The sequence below is a fragment of the Musca autumnalis genome, unplaced genomic scaffold, assembly GCF_047663935.1.
Source record: "Musca autumnalis isolate F117 unplaced genomic scaffold, ASM4766393v1 scaffold_5, whole genome shotgun sequence".
Taxonomy (NCBI): domain Eukaryota; kingdom Metazoa; phylum Arthropoda; class Insecta; order Diptera; family Muscidae; genus Musca; species Musca autumnalis.
The window spans coordinates 143,889,828-143,904,400 of NW_027412088.1; the positions used below are offsets into that span (position 1 = coordinate 143,889,828).

The 14,573-nt window shown below is 36.2% G+C and overlaps 1 protein-coding gene across 36 annotated transcripts in view; it reads left to right on the forward strand.

Annotated features, from left to right (window-relative positions):
* The first annotated feature begins 2,568 nt into the window (after window positions 1-2,568).
* Window positions 2,569-14,573, forward strand: part of Dscam1 (Down syndrome cell adhesion molecule 1) — a 255,910-nt gene continuing 243,905 nt past the window's right edge. For 33 of the 36 annotated variants that reach the window (XM_073956045.1, XM_073956041.1, XM_073956055.1 and 30 more), the window contains exons 1-2: window positions 2,573-2,616; window positions 2,851-3,067. The gene's annotated coding sequence lies outside the window, so the exon portion shown is untranslated. Of the gene's footprint in view, window positions 2,637-2,850; window positions 3,068-14,573 lie in introns of all 36 variants that reach the window. The other 3 variants (XM_073956048.1, XM_073956049.1, XM_073956059.1) reach the window with 2 other exon arrangements.

Consider the following 14,573-nt stretch of genomic DNA (forward strand, 5'->3'; position numbering starts at 1 on the left):
CGATCCACATGTTTCTGCCTAGAAACATGAGAGAATAGAAAATAAAAGTTTTTTGTGGCATATTATATCGCACAGGTTCTTCGTCGACTTGATTACAGTTCAAGGTTTATGAATGAAATCAATAGGTACATACATATATTACATTTGTTAATTTCAAGCTCTTAGTTGCTGTTCCACTCCATTGGAGGTTTTTCTGGATAACCTCAATCACATGTCCTCCAGTAATCTGGTTTCTTGGGAGTCGCTGGTGGTTTCGGCTCCCTTTTGTAGGTCGCTCGAGGATTTAACCTCCTGGTTGTCATGTTTGGTATGCCGATTCTTGCTTGTTTTGAAATATACGGCATTTGTCCATAGTCTTTGTCGGACTGATCAGGTAAGTAAAACACCAATAGGTCCCCATTTGTATTGCTTCTGATGATTTCGAATTGTTCCACCCTTGTAGAATTTAGTCCAACAGTTCATTGTTGATTTTTTTAGATGTTGCTTACCAGACCCTCTACCTGCTGTCGATTACCGCTTAACACAGTCCGGCCCTGTATTGTAATTTGTCCAGAGCTCCGAATACTCGCTGGAATTCCACTCGCGAGTGAATCTCTTCTCGAATTCGAGCAAGTTGAGGGGGGAAACTTGCACCCTCCCCCTCCCCAACACCAAACAAAAACTTATCCCACCCCCAAATAAACTTGCCCCACAAACACCAAAAATATTGCACCCAAAAAATTACCGCCTCCCCCCAAATTTTCACTCGCTGGACGAGGTTTACTTGGAGCATTTGAAGACGTGAACCTATTTTTCTTCTTTGGTGGCTTTGCAGTGTTCTGTACTTCGGGAGACATTATACCCTCGCCGCTTCCGAGGGAGAGGAGAGAGCGTTTTTACCACCTTAGGAACATACTGCTGTTTTGTTTTTGTTCAACCAAACCTAGTTCTTCTTAAATGCCTGTCGTTGTGTCGTCGCCTCGGACAGCTGCTTATTTTTTGTTGTTGATACTCTCGTTGACCATCATATTGTAAAAATCTTCTTCAATGGATATTTTCGCGACAGTGTTTGTTTGTGTGGCTATTGCTGTCGGATTCGGAGTCAGAGTCCCTGTACCTGATGGTTCGTTCAAAGACTGAACGCCCCCTGAACTTCTATATCTTCTCCTGAATTTTGTTGTGTTCTTGCCGAAAATGCCGAGGAACCACATCTGTAAGAGAGATTTGTTCACGATCGCTGACAGGGTTATTTAGGCCCTGCACCACAACCTTATCCCTTTTTTAGTTTTTTGTTTTAGGGAAAGTCGATCAGTCATAGTAACTTTTTTGGTCCGCGGAAAACTTGAAGGTGTGCAAAGGCAGGTGACAATACTCGTATTACTTTGTTCGTATAACAAGTGATTTCCCTAGATAGAACCACAGTTAGTCGGTTTGGTTTTATCGCTGTTTACTGTCGGACCTGATTTTGCGGATTTTCTTTTGATTTTTTAATAGGTATCTGCTACTAATTTTAATGTTCGACCCATGACATTTACTCCGAGACTCTGCACCTAGGTATGCCAAATTTCCCATGGCTACTTAATCTGCAGGCGCCCAGTATATTTAGTGTGATTTTCACTATCCTCAACCTATGGTCGTGTCTGGTAGCACTCAGCACTCAGAAGGATGGAAGAAATGAAGACCAGTTTTTACTTATTATTTTATTTACGTGAGGGCAAATGCAAGGTAGTAGTTTTCTGGGAAATTAGTTTGGCGGGACTTATGTCCGATTTTATGACGGACATTGAGGGCGTTATGTCCTTCATAAAATGTGGAATTGATTTGGGAGTTATGTCCGTTGGGATTAATGCCCCATTTTCTTATAAGAATCTTAATAACGTTGGGCGCCAAAGTTGGTCTCGAGTTAGCGCTACTACCTTTCCTTTGCCCATGTTTTTCTACCTTTCTAAAAATAATTCAAAAAATATTTATTTTTAAAATCAGTAAAAATGCCTAACCACTTTCCTCGTGAAAGCATTTTTATGCCCAAGAGGATAGATTTAGCCTTCTAGAAAAATACAAAGGTATCTTTTTGTGGCACCGATTTATTTTGAGTAATTACCTATTTCTCTCATGTGTGACGGTCATAAAACATTTTATGTTTTTCAAATTATTTGCAACATTCCCGTGACAAGATTCCTTTGCGTTCGTGTTAAATCCTTCTTTGAATTCTTATAATCACCTCTAGTATATTGTCTACCATTCCTGTTATTCCCACATACACCGAAATCCGTACATACACACGCAAACCTCAATCTTCACTTCAACTCAGTCAGGTATTCAACAGGTGTAAAATCTCAAAACCTGTACGGCACCACAGCTTAACAATAACCCCCGAACAAAACATGCGCAATACCCAACAGCCGGCGTGCGAATAGCAATAATCAAAATAAAACAACAACAATAACTAAAATAACCCAAAATACCCCTACCTGCTAAGCACACAAACGCCGAACAATAACTAAAATATCCCATATTTCCCCTAACAAAGGGAAATTTTCAACGCCAAGGGAAATTTGAGGTCTAAACGAGTTTTGTACGACACACAGCTGGCAGTCATCGTTTGGATATCGGACGGTAACGTTCTAATTTCGTGAGGTAAACGGGAGTTTTTAACGGTCATTGTAGCACACATACAAACACACCCTGTATTCTTTACTCTACTCAAGCCAAAATAAAACCTCCCCAACTACAACGTTGTCGTCAGACTACGGGTTGGATGGGTTATTATTGTTGCTTGTTGGTGGAGAATTTTGGGGATTCATGGTGCATACGGACAGACAAACGTTTACTTTATTTGAAATTTACTGAAAATTTTGTCTACATTTTTAGCGTATCGTCATCGACATCTCATATCGTCGCCGTATTTTGAGAGCTAAGCGTTTTTTCGCCAAGAATCTTGAAATCATTTATAATTCATAAAACCGGTCATTAAAACGTCGTGGGTGCTTGAATAAAATCGAAAATCTAAAAAATCTTATCAGTGAATAATAAGCTACGGCTTTGTTCCGCCCAAGTGGAATAAGAAGAATCCCCCTGAAAATCAAAGGTGAAGAAAGGTTTACAGAAAGAAAAAGTGTGAAATAATTTAAGTTAAAAGTGGAAAATTTGTGGAAAAATTGCAACTTGGATAAACCAGCCACCCCCCTGGATTAGTGGCAGTTTAACCCATTGCAATTTTTGGTGTTAATATTGTCTACTAAATTTCCAAAACCCCCCGTGGAAAGAGGAATATATCCAACGTTAAATAATAGGAAAATTATTCAAGAATTTTGTGGATTACAATTTCCTGCAAAAAGAAATAAAGGTAAGCATATAAACCGAGACAGAGTTCTGGCTTTTGTAATTGTGAAAAGTACATGATATAGAAGAAGAAGCATCCTTTTCTTCAGCTTCTTCTTCTTTTTTGTTGGAAAAAATACATAGCTCATCATTATTGTCCGACAAATACAGCGAAACTTTTTCCTTTGCTTTGCAATTTTAAGGGTGGTGTTTTTCCGTATTTAGTGTTCCTTCCCTGTAGGAAATGTCAATAGTGAATCTATACTGACTTACTACTGACATTGTCAACAGTACTACTGACAAACTGTAGACAACTAATGTAATTTCCTATAGACATTTTGTATGAACGTGTCATTCGAAAGTCAGTACTGACAATGGAACTAGTATGTCAATAGTAAGTCAGTAGTTCCTGAGGAACCATGTGTTGACATTGGAGGTAGTGAGTCAGTATAGACATTGGAGGTAGTGAGTCAGTATAGACATTGGAGGTAGTAAGTCAATATAGACATTGGAGGTAGTAAGTCAGTATAGACAATGGAGGTAGTGAGTCAGTATAGACATTGGAGGTAGTGAGTCAATAGTACCAGATTTTCAATACTAAATTTTTTAGCTTATTTGGAACTTTTCATAGATAAAACAGCTATATAGTACGTTTAATAAGGAGATCAAGCTACACATTTGTTTAAATACTATATTTCATTAAAGAATAAAACTAATAATATTGAAACTGCTAAAAATGTACAAATTGCGTATTACAGTATTTTTATCTTTTTAAATGGCTAAGCCAAAGATTCCACATAAGTAAAAATTAGTAAATAAAGACAATGTTTTCAAGGCTGCTTAAACATTTTAACATATAAATAATAAAAAACGTTTTCGTTTTATTTTCTTGGCCAAGTCGCACCAATGACTTGTCTGCTTAAAATAGTTCTTCTTCTGTTGCACTTAACGTTTTATCAGGCGATTCGCTGAATGTTGATATAACATCTAGGAATTGGAAAGAATAAACATGTATAAATAAACATAAATAAAAAATATGTCCTTAAATTTGCTTGCCTATTATAGCTGTATAACATTGGCAAAATCTCACAATCGATTTTTTCCAAATAATTCTTCAACATTGTAATTCATTATTATGTTTAGTTGCATTCAGTATTTCCAGCGAGACGGGACAATATATACATCAGGCTCCACAATCTTCTCTAAAGGTTCCACATAATGTCTAATTGTCAAAATTTCACCACAAATGTTGTTAGTCGCCTCAGAATTCGTGCTATAGAATTGTTTAATTTTCACATGTCTTTTATATTTTCTTTTGCTCATACTTGTTATTGAAATTATATGCTTTTAGTTTTCACGATATTTTATTGATTTTTACAAAAACACTTTTTTCACCAACCGCAAAAATTATTTTACGCCAAACAATTAAGAAAATTAAAAAAAAGATGCTTCGTTGGGCTATCATCGGTCAATATACACAATTCTTCTTCTTATTAAGGTAAAGGTATCAATAGTTGACAACCTGGTGACAAAGTGTTGACTTTGTCACCATATTAGTAGACAAAGTGGCGACATGTCAACACATGACCCCACACTTCCTACAGGGTTTTTACCATATATTTGTTTTTGTTGTTTGCATTTGTATTGGTGGGGTTCCCATTCATAGTTGTCCATGTATGGGTGTCTAAAGGACTTTTCTTATGAAAATTGTGAATTTTTAGAAGAATTTTATTAACATTCTGGGGTTCTGAAGGAAGTTCTGTTGAAAATTATGAAAATTCCTCCTGGTTTTTATTGATTTTTCCTTGTTTTTCTTTGGCATCATTTCATTTTACATCCCCCCTTGGCAAAATATGTTTGCAATTGTTGTTGATGGTGGTGGTGGTTTGGTGTCTAGCAGTCTCTTCATCAACTGCTGCGTATTTCAGTTTGTTTGGTTGTGTGTGTAGTCGAACAGAGTTGCCATGTATGATACTAAGCAATGAAATGAAGGAAAATTTACTAAATTTACTTTAATTTATTTAATTCCATGTGTTGTTAATAACTTTAAATGCAAATATGTCAAGATATTAAAAAAAAAAAATAAAGAACAAGGGGAGACATCCGATCCCATCTTCCCATCAAATATTGCAGCTCGATTGCTTATACCCTTAGCCTTTTGGATATGGAGGGTATATGAACGTTGATACGATAAAAAATATGTCTCATCGAAATATTTTTGAAGTATTTTCTGACGAAATCCGTTTCAGACAATTTGTAGTCTCGAGCAGATAAACGGAATTGATCCAAACGTCCCCCTCGTAATATTTTGTCCAAACTTAGAGTAAGGTATATTTCGATCCACTCCTTCGGCTCAAAATTTTAAGTAAAAGTGCAGTTTAAGAACGTTTTTCAGATCGTTTCGAACTTTTTACAGCAGTTATTTCTCGCAACACCTATTACGACGGCATAATTTAAATCGTGGGCAAGTCCATAATTTCTGAGGAATTACCCACATTCTGTAAAAAGCCTATATGGTCTAAACTTTGCGTATCGTTAAAGTTCTTCTATCGGTCCACTCCTTCCGATACCTCCTCACAAAACCCCGCATTTTTTGGAGACCTGCTCGCAGGTAAATTTAAAGTTTACTTCGGATAGTTCTCGCGGTTCTTATCACAACAGTGAAACATTTTTTTGGGATGTCCATTAAGAGTATTTACCCTCTTTATGGAGTTCCCAAAGAAAACAACTTTCACTTTTGTAACAAAAATGGCGAGATCAAAAATGTCCGTTTCCATCTAACCATGATTTTTGAAAGGAGTAACCGATTTGGTTTATATATTTTCCACACTTAGTTTATGTTTGAAGATGGATCATATCGACCTCCGTTTTGGTATAGCTTCGACATGAGGACAACTTCGGATTAAAGGCATTTTAAAGATTTTAGCCACATTTTCCATCCAATGACTTAAGCAAGAAAGTCATCCACTTATCTAGCGATGACTTAAGTGTTCAATTATCTTAATTTCTTCATGTTCACATAGCCTGCAGTAGTCAGCAATCTCTCTTTCCCATTTGCAAGACATAGGTCTAATATTGCGATGGCCCGTGATTATTCCGACTGAGAGTTTTAGGTTGGACTTCTTGAGTGATTGTCTTGGAAACCCTGCAACTGGGTTCGTTGCACCAAATCTGGCTTGCCTTACCTCGATAGCGTTGTTCAATAAGTCGCATGAAGTGACACAAAAGGTGGTTTGACCGAGCTATTGATTGCTAGATTGTGTGACTCCGTTCCGTGAATCGCCAGTTCATCCGCCATTTCCCCAAGGCGTTCTTACAATCTAAAACTGCCGCAGATTTGAGAGAGTAGAACATGAATTATTTAAAGTTAGCTTGATTATCTTCTATGTATGTGAGCCTTAGATCGTGGTTCCGGTTCCAGTTTTCACCATAGACGTTGGGAGTTGTGGGTCCAGACCTCCCGGTGAGGTATGTATGTGTACATTAATTGGGTCGAAGTTTATTTGTGGTGAATTTAATCAGTGATTTCCCACGATTCCAGTGGTACGGAACTGTGCCGTAAATTTTGCTCCTTGAGCCGAAGTTCGCTCTTGGATACCAGTTCTGCACTACGAGATCCAGTAGCATATTTTGGGCAGCATTTGGAGTGATCTTCGTAGAATTGATGTTACTCTTTGGACGATATTTAATTTTATACGATGTCTTGTCCAAGACATTACACCACACCAGAGATCGGCATGAATTGACTGTACAATGGTCGTAAAAATTTAATGAATAACCTGTAGTCTCAGTCCCCAGCTCTTACCTTAGAAGTTCTTGCTGGAATACATTCCTATTAGAATTCTCTTGGTGCTTTGCTTGACTTATCTTTTTTACGGTGGTCCAGAATGATGGCTTCTGAAGATAACTCTAGGTTGACTCCATGTAGGTGAATGGTTTGATGTTTATTATGTTCGCTCCTCTTCAGTTGTTGAATAAATCTTTCGGGTTTTAGGTTGGTCTAATAACTGCACCACGGTGACAAAGTCGCTCTTTTTCAGTTGTCGAATAAATCTTTTCGGGTTTAAACAAAGATGGACTAATAATTGTACCACGGTGAAAGAGTACCTCCTCTTCAGTTGATAGATAAATCTTTACAATTTTAATTAAGTTGGGCTAATGGTTGTACCACGGTGGCAGAGGTGCTCCTTTTCAACTGTTGGATGAATCTTACGGTTTTTAAAAAAGTTGGGACTAATAATTCTACCACCATGACTGACGGATTTTAATAAATTTGGCTAATAATTGTATCACGGTGCCGGAGTCGCTCCTCTTCAGTTGATAGATAAATCGTTCCGAGTTTAATAAAGTTGGGCTAATAATTGCACCACGGTGGTAGAATCGCTCCTCTTTAGTTGCTGGATAAATCTAAAGTTGGGCTAATAATTGTACCAAGGTGACAGAGTTGCTCTTTTCAGTTGATGGATAAATATTTGTGCTAATAATGTCGAGTCGCTCCTCTTTAGTTGTTCTGTAATTCTTTCGGTTTTTAATAAAGGTGGACCAATAATTGTACCACGGTGACAGAGTTGCTCCTCTTGAGTTGATGGATAAATCTTTCGGATTTGAATAAAGTCTTCAGTTCTTGAATATACCTTTCGGTGATATCATGGTGACGCAATCGCTCGTATTCAGTTGTCGGAAATATCTATCAGGTTTTTAAAGTTGGGCTAATAATTGTACCACTGTGACAGGGTCGATCTTCTTCAGCTGCCGAATAAATATTTCGGAGTTAAATAAAGTTGATTTTTAAGGTATTTTGTTTCACAATATTTCGACTGAATTCTGTAATCTTTTTCAGGAATTGAAAGAGAATTGCCTACTTCGAAGAGCTTTCTTCAACTCATTTAGTCTATGGGAATTGTCCTAATATGCTGTTTATATTAGAGCTTTTTGAAGGGTTAACCTTCTTTATAAGGATTTGTTTGAAATATAAGCAATGGAATTGACATTTAAAACCCAGTCGGTTTGTTAAATCCGGTTATATATAAACGGGGTATTACAGGCTTTAGAATTTGGTTTTATAACAATATTGTTTTTCCTTATATCATGCTTAATTTTAAGACCCCTATGGCAACCCTTAATCCCAATTTGCTCTCCTTGTACATGTGCGTTTTTCAAATGCGAATGTTGTACATTCTCTTCTGTTCATTTGGAGTTTTTTTTTGCATAGGTGTTTGCTACGGTGTTCGCTTGTGTGTATGCGCCTTGGCGATGTTTGAAAAGTTCCACCACCCCTGTTTAAAAGGGTGTGTACATGGGTGAAAAGTTTTCTTTACTAAATATACTCCCAAAAACATTTCTCTATGTTTTGTGCCTTATGTCGGCGCTCTGCCAGCCTGCCGACACAACATTGTATAGAAGTCAGTCATAGCGATTATTGCACACTTCTTCCCTGTTCCAGCCACCAACCACCCTTCATCTTATGTACGTACACTCTCTCTAAGCACGTTGTTTTGTATCGTCACCGTATGGGTTGTTCTTCTCTGTTTCATCGTTCGTTTTGTTTGAAATAAAGGAACAACAATTTTTGTTTTCCATAAAAATTTTTATTTATTGCAGTGACGGACGAACTGCAATAGCTTCGTTTATGTGGAGAATGGAATGGATGATTCATAGAATATTGGGCTGCGTTTTATTGTTATTATTGTTTTCGTTATTGTATTTGCGTCTAGCAAACATGTGACTACGAATTGCAGTGTTTTTAAGAGAAGTCGCGTAAGAAAATAGCTGATTTCTAGGTAGCTATTCACAGATATTTAGAGTAAATTTGCCACAAATTTGAATGAATATGGTGTAACGAAGCGAATTTAATATGGTGCTGAACTGTAACACAAATATTTGCGGAAATTTCGAGGAAAATTTTGGCGATTATTTGAGCAGAATTGTGGAGATGCATATTTGTTTGTTGAGGAATGACTGAGTGATGGATGTTTACTTTATCGACAAACAGTACGGTTAAAGAGCGAGTTCTCGAGTTATAAATCGGTTTTATGCAACTGGATCAGCAGTTGGAAGGCAGCAGATCAACAAATTGTGAGAAATATAAAAAAACACCCATTCAAGAGTTGAACTGAATTGGTGAGAGAATTGTCAAGAACAGCGCGTGGACGATCTATGGAAGCAGGTCTGCACGCCCCGAAGCCACCAAAAAGTAATTTATTTCTTAAAATAATCGGAAAGATATGCAGGCTTGACAAACGCTCATATCAATTGGAATGGGATGAATTCAATTTTAAAGCCCACCCACGAAAAATTGTACGGTGAAAAGACCAACAAATGAAAGACGCAAGCCTCAGTATAACAAGGGTACTGTGAGCATGGAGTAGAGTCAATAATGGAGTGTGGCTGCTTTTATTTTCATAGAGTTGGGCCTATTCATGAAATAAAGGTAGTAATAGATTGGTTTGTTTACAAAAATGTTTTGGAAAACGTGACGATTTCCTTGTTTGGGTGTTTCAGCATGACAATAACCCCAAATATGCATCAAAAACTTATCAAAGAATGGTTAGGGGAGTATAAAATCAGGGTTTTGTCATGCAAGCACAATCGTCTGATCTTAACCACAATGGAAAATCTTTAGTGTCGCGGACAGCAAAAGCAAAGTCACAAACAAATACAACATTTCCAAAGGATTCAGGATTTTGGAATAGCATACCAAGGATCAAATTGAGAGTCTTATTTTATTACTTCCTTTTTTAGGGCCGAGTCCCAAGGGTGTGTCTTATGACTCGACTTTGCTGAAAAACTCAGAAAATGTCGTGCCACCGATGAAAATGTAACATTGGTATTCGGCACTCAATAGGCAATATTGCGTCACAAAACTTCAGTTGGACGATTTTTGGCTAAAAAATTTGTTCGTTCAATTGAACTAGTTTATTCGTGAACAAACTTCTCTCAGATCCTCCTTGTAACTTTTGTTAGATTTTTTGCTGCTCTAAAATGCCTCAACTCTAAACTGTAGAACAAATAAAATAAATCTAAAGAGTTCACGAGCTTTTTCCAGAGAATCCTTCAAGTGAACTAGTTCTTTTATCAAATAAGCAACTTTAAGTCCATATCTACAATAGGCAATATCCCCTGCGGCAATTGTCAGTTTGTCGGTGAGAGGGTGTTGAGAGACAAAATGTTACCATTTGCCTCACCTCTCTCCCAATCAAACTGACAATTGCCGCAAGGAAAATTGCCTAATGTAGATATGGATTAAGCCCTGAAATACTTCCTGCTGAACCAAAATGACTGCACTCTAAACTGTAGCTCCGCATTAAAATAAATAATAAACTAAAAAATATAAACAGTTCACGAGTTCTTTTCAGTGAATCGTTCAATTGAATTAGTTCAATGGTGAGCTAAAAATTTTGTTTAACATTTCCTTTTTGTAAATACTGTCAGCAAAATGGCTCAACTCTAAATTGTAACTTTTCATCGCAAGTTAAACAATTAATCCTTCAATTGAACTAGTTCAGTCATGGGCTAAACAACTTTATTTTAGGATCGTAAACCCTGCCATACTTCCTGTCGCACTAAAGCGCTTCAACTCTAAACTGTAGCTTCTCCGCATCACAAAGTTGGACAAATAAATATAAATAGTTCACGAGGTCTTTTTAGTGAAACCTTTAATTGAACTGGTTTATTCGATAACTTAACAGTTCGAGTTTAGGATTTCCACACTAGACCCTGCCATACTTCCTGTTGCACTAAAGCGCTTCAACTCCAAACTGTAGCTTCGCATCGAAATCCAAAACCACTGGGTTAATCCGGTTAATTGTAACCGGGGTATAAGCAACTTTATTTTAAGATCGTAAACATACTTCCTGCTGCACTAAAATGCATCAGGTCCAAACTGTGGCAATGAATAGTTCATTTGAACTAGATAATTCGTGAACTAAACAACTTTTTTCTAAAGATTTTCTCCTTACAAATCCTGTCCTACTTCCTGCTTTAATAAAGTGCCTCATCTCTAAATTGTATCTCCTCCGTTTCATAAAGTGGAACAAATAAAATAAATATAAATAATAGTTAAAGAGTTACATTCAATGAATTGTTCAATTGAACTAGTTCATTCGTGAACTAAACAACTTTATTTCTTCAATCCCTACGACTATAATTATCCTTGTAAATCCTGTCATATTTCCAGCAGCACTAAAATGCCTCAACTCTAAACTGTAGCTCCTCCGCATCACAAAGTTGAACAAATAAATGCTTGCTGGCAGCAAGCATAACCTAAATGGGTGGGTCATTGATCTTTTGATGCCTCATAGAAAAGACAAAGGTTGCGACAGTAGCCGTGTTTAAGAAGCAAGTGGCGAATAATAAAGTCATTAAAAGCAATTTTAAGATACATTATTTCTAAACAAATCTAATAAATTCTTTTTTAAATACTCAACAAATAATAAATTTCGTTTATGAATTTCCTCACTTCATGCCTTAATGTGAGTGTGTTTGTTTGATTTTCAAGTATCCAATTAGTTGTAGTGCGCATGTCACACAACTGTCAAATGAAACTAAACATTGTATGGTAAACTGTCAAAAATTCCCATAATATTGTTGAGTGGAGCAGAGTTGTTTTTTCTTCTTCTGCTGCTGCTTGTTGTTTGCTACTCACATTTCACAAGTGGTCCATCGGTGTGCTGTACATGTCGGTGTGTTTGTGTCTAGCTGTCCTTGTTGTCCTTATGCTATTTAAAAATTAAATTACATTTTCAACACCGCCACACAGTTGGTCTTTGTCACGATGACGACGAAGATGTTGAGGCATAGGAAAATTTGGTCTAAAAAAATTCCAAGAAAAAGGCTTCTCAGAAAATAAGAAAAATAAGACATCATCATTCACGCCATCCTCATTCAGGCAATTGTTACAGCAATTGTAATGCTTCTTGCTTCCCTTTTTAGTTTTTTTTTGGGTAGTTTTTCCAAAGAACTTCTATTTCCGGTCTTGGGGAACATAATTTCTTGTACTTTTAACTTGTCATGGATTTTTTTTTGTTCTGTTCGTTTAAGGATTTCTGTTGTTGTTGTAAAAAGACAACCATGTGCTCTTAAACTCCCTTTAGGTTGTTTGGTTATTATATTGTATTTTTGTGTTGTGAGTAGCAGCATCTTTCCACCCCTGGGGCCCATATGATGAGTCTCAATGAGAGTCGTCATCATCAGCGTCATTATAAAAAACTTCAGACTTCTTTTCTTCTTTATAAATTACATATTTTGTTGCTTCTTTACCCATTGCTTTGTTGTTGTTCTTGGGAGTTTTATGTTGTTACATTTCTTTTTAGTGTTTCTTTGTTGTTTAAGAGTGGATTGCGTTTCAATCACCCGTATTTTCTGTTGCTGCAGCCTGACAGCCGACATTTGTTTGTTTACTCTGTGTGTTGTTCGGATTTGTTGGGTGTTGTTTTTTGTAATATCATCCTGCATCAGGATATTAACCTTGCAATTTCTTCATGAATGATTGGTTTTGTTCACGAATGGTTATGGAGGGAAGTGGAGGATGGCTCTAATTAAATTTTTAGGCCTACGAAATTTTCTATAGTAACCTAAATCAAAAACGGAAAAATATAGATTTTGCAGGAAGCTGGCAAATGAGCTGGGGTTTTAAGATGTCATCATTAAGTTTTTCAGAAAATTAAGAAGAGTATGAAGGAAAAATTATAAATTGCTTACTCTGAAATAAACAATATCATTGACTTACCTAGTTCAAAACCTTTTTTCAATGAATCCTTCAATTAAACCATGTCATTGATGAACTAAAGAACTTTATGACTTTGACACACTTTTTGCTGGACTAAAGTGCATTAGCTCCACATCAAAAAGTTGAAGAAATAAAATAAATAACAATAGTTCAAAAGCTATTTTCAATGATAGTTTCATTGAACTAGTTCGTTTGTGAACTAAACATACATATTAAGATTTTCTCTTTTTAAACCCTGCCATACTTCCTGTTGTACTATAATTCCTCAACTCTAAACTGTATGTAAATAGTTCGAATGCTCTTTCCAATGAATAGTTTTATTGTACTAGTTCAACTTTATTTTAAGATTTACTTCTTGTAAGACCTGACATACATACCTCATGTCGCACTTAAAACTCTCAACTCTAAACCGCATGTCAAATTTGAAAACAAAACTATACTTCAATTGAACTAGTTCATTCGTGATCTTAACTTCTTGAAATATTTAAGATTTCTACCTTGTAAATTGCTCTTGCTCAAAAGCTCTTTTCAAGGAATCCTTCAATTGAACTAGTTCAGTCATGGGCTAAACAATTTTTTTTAGGATCGTAAACCCTGCCATACTTCCTGCTGCACTAAAATGTGTCTAATTTGAACAAATAAATATAAGTAGTTCAAAAGCTCTTTTTGACGATTTGTTCAGTTAAACTAGTTCGCTCATGAACTAAGCAACATCATTTTGACTTTTTCAACTTTTAAAATTTGTTCTACTCCCTGCTGCACTAAAATGCCCCAACTCTAAACTGTAGATTTACACCACAAAGATAAAGAAATAGAATAAATATATGTGAATAGTTTAAAATCACTTTTTAATGAATCGTTCAATCGAACTTGTTCGTCCGAGAACTAACCAGCTTTATATATTTCTACATGTAAATCCTGTCATTCTTCCTGCTGCTCTAAAATACCTCATCTCAAAACTGTAGCTCCGCTTTGGACAGTTGGACAAGTAAAATAAGTTGTTCAAAGAGCTTATTTCAATGAATCTTTCTATTGAACTAGTTCCTTTTTGAACGAAGTACATTATTTTAAGATGTCCACAGTGCAAATCATAAGTCATACTTCCTGCTGAGGGCATTTTGTTGAGACATTTTAGCTCAACTTACAAAGGTAAACAAATAAAATAAAAATAAATAGTTCAAAAGCTGTTTTCATAAATAAAATAAATATTTCAAATGTTGAATGAATCGTTCAATTGAACTAGTTCGTTCCTGACCAAAATTGCTTACTCCGAAAATACGACATTCTTAAAATAAATGAACGAACAAAAGAATTGACTGTAGGAATGATTATAGGTATAACAGAGGATCCTCAGATGTTTCTGATGTCACTCGAGTTTTAGAATAATCTTCATGACTTATTTAATTTATTAGGTATACAACCTATTCAATAGGCCATACACATGCATACATATGTTCTCATATTAATTTTTATGCCGAGTCCGAACGGGGTATCTAAAGACATCACTTTGTAGAGAAGTTTGCCTTTTACTTCGTCAGCCGTTTCA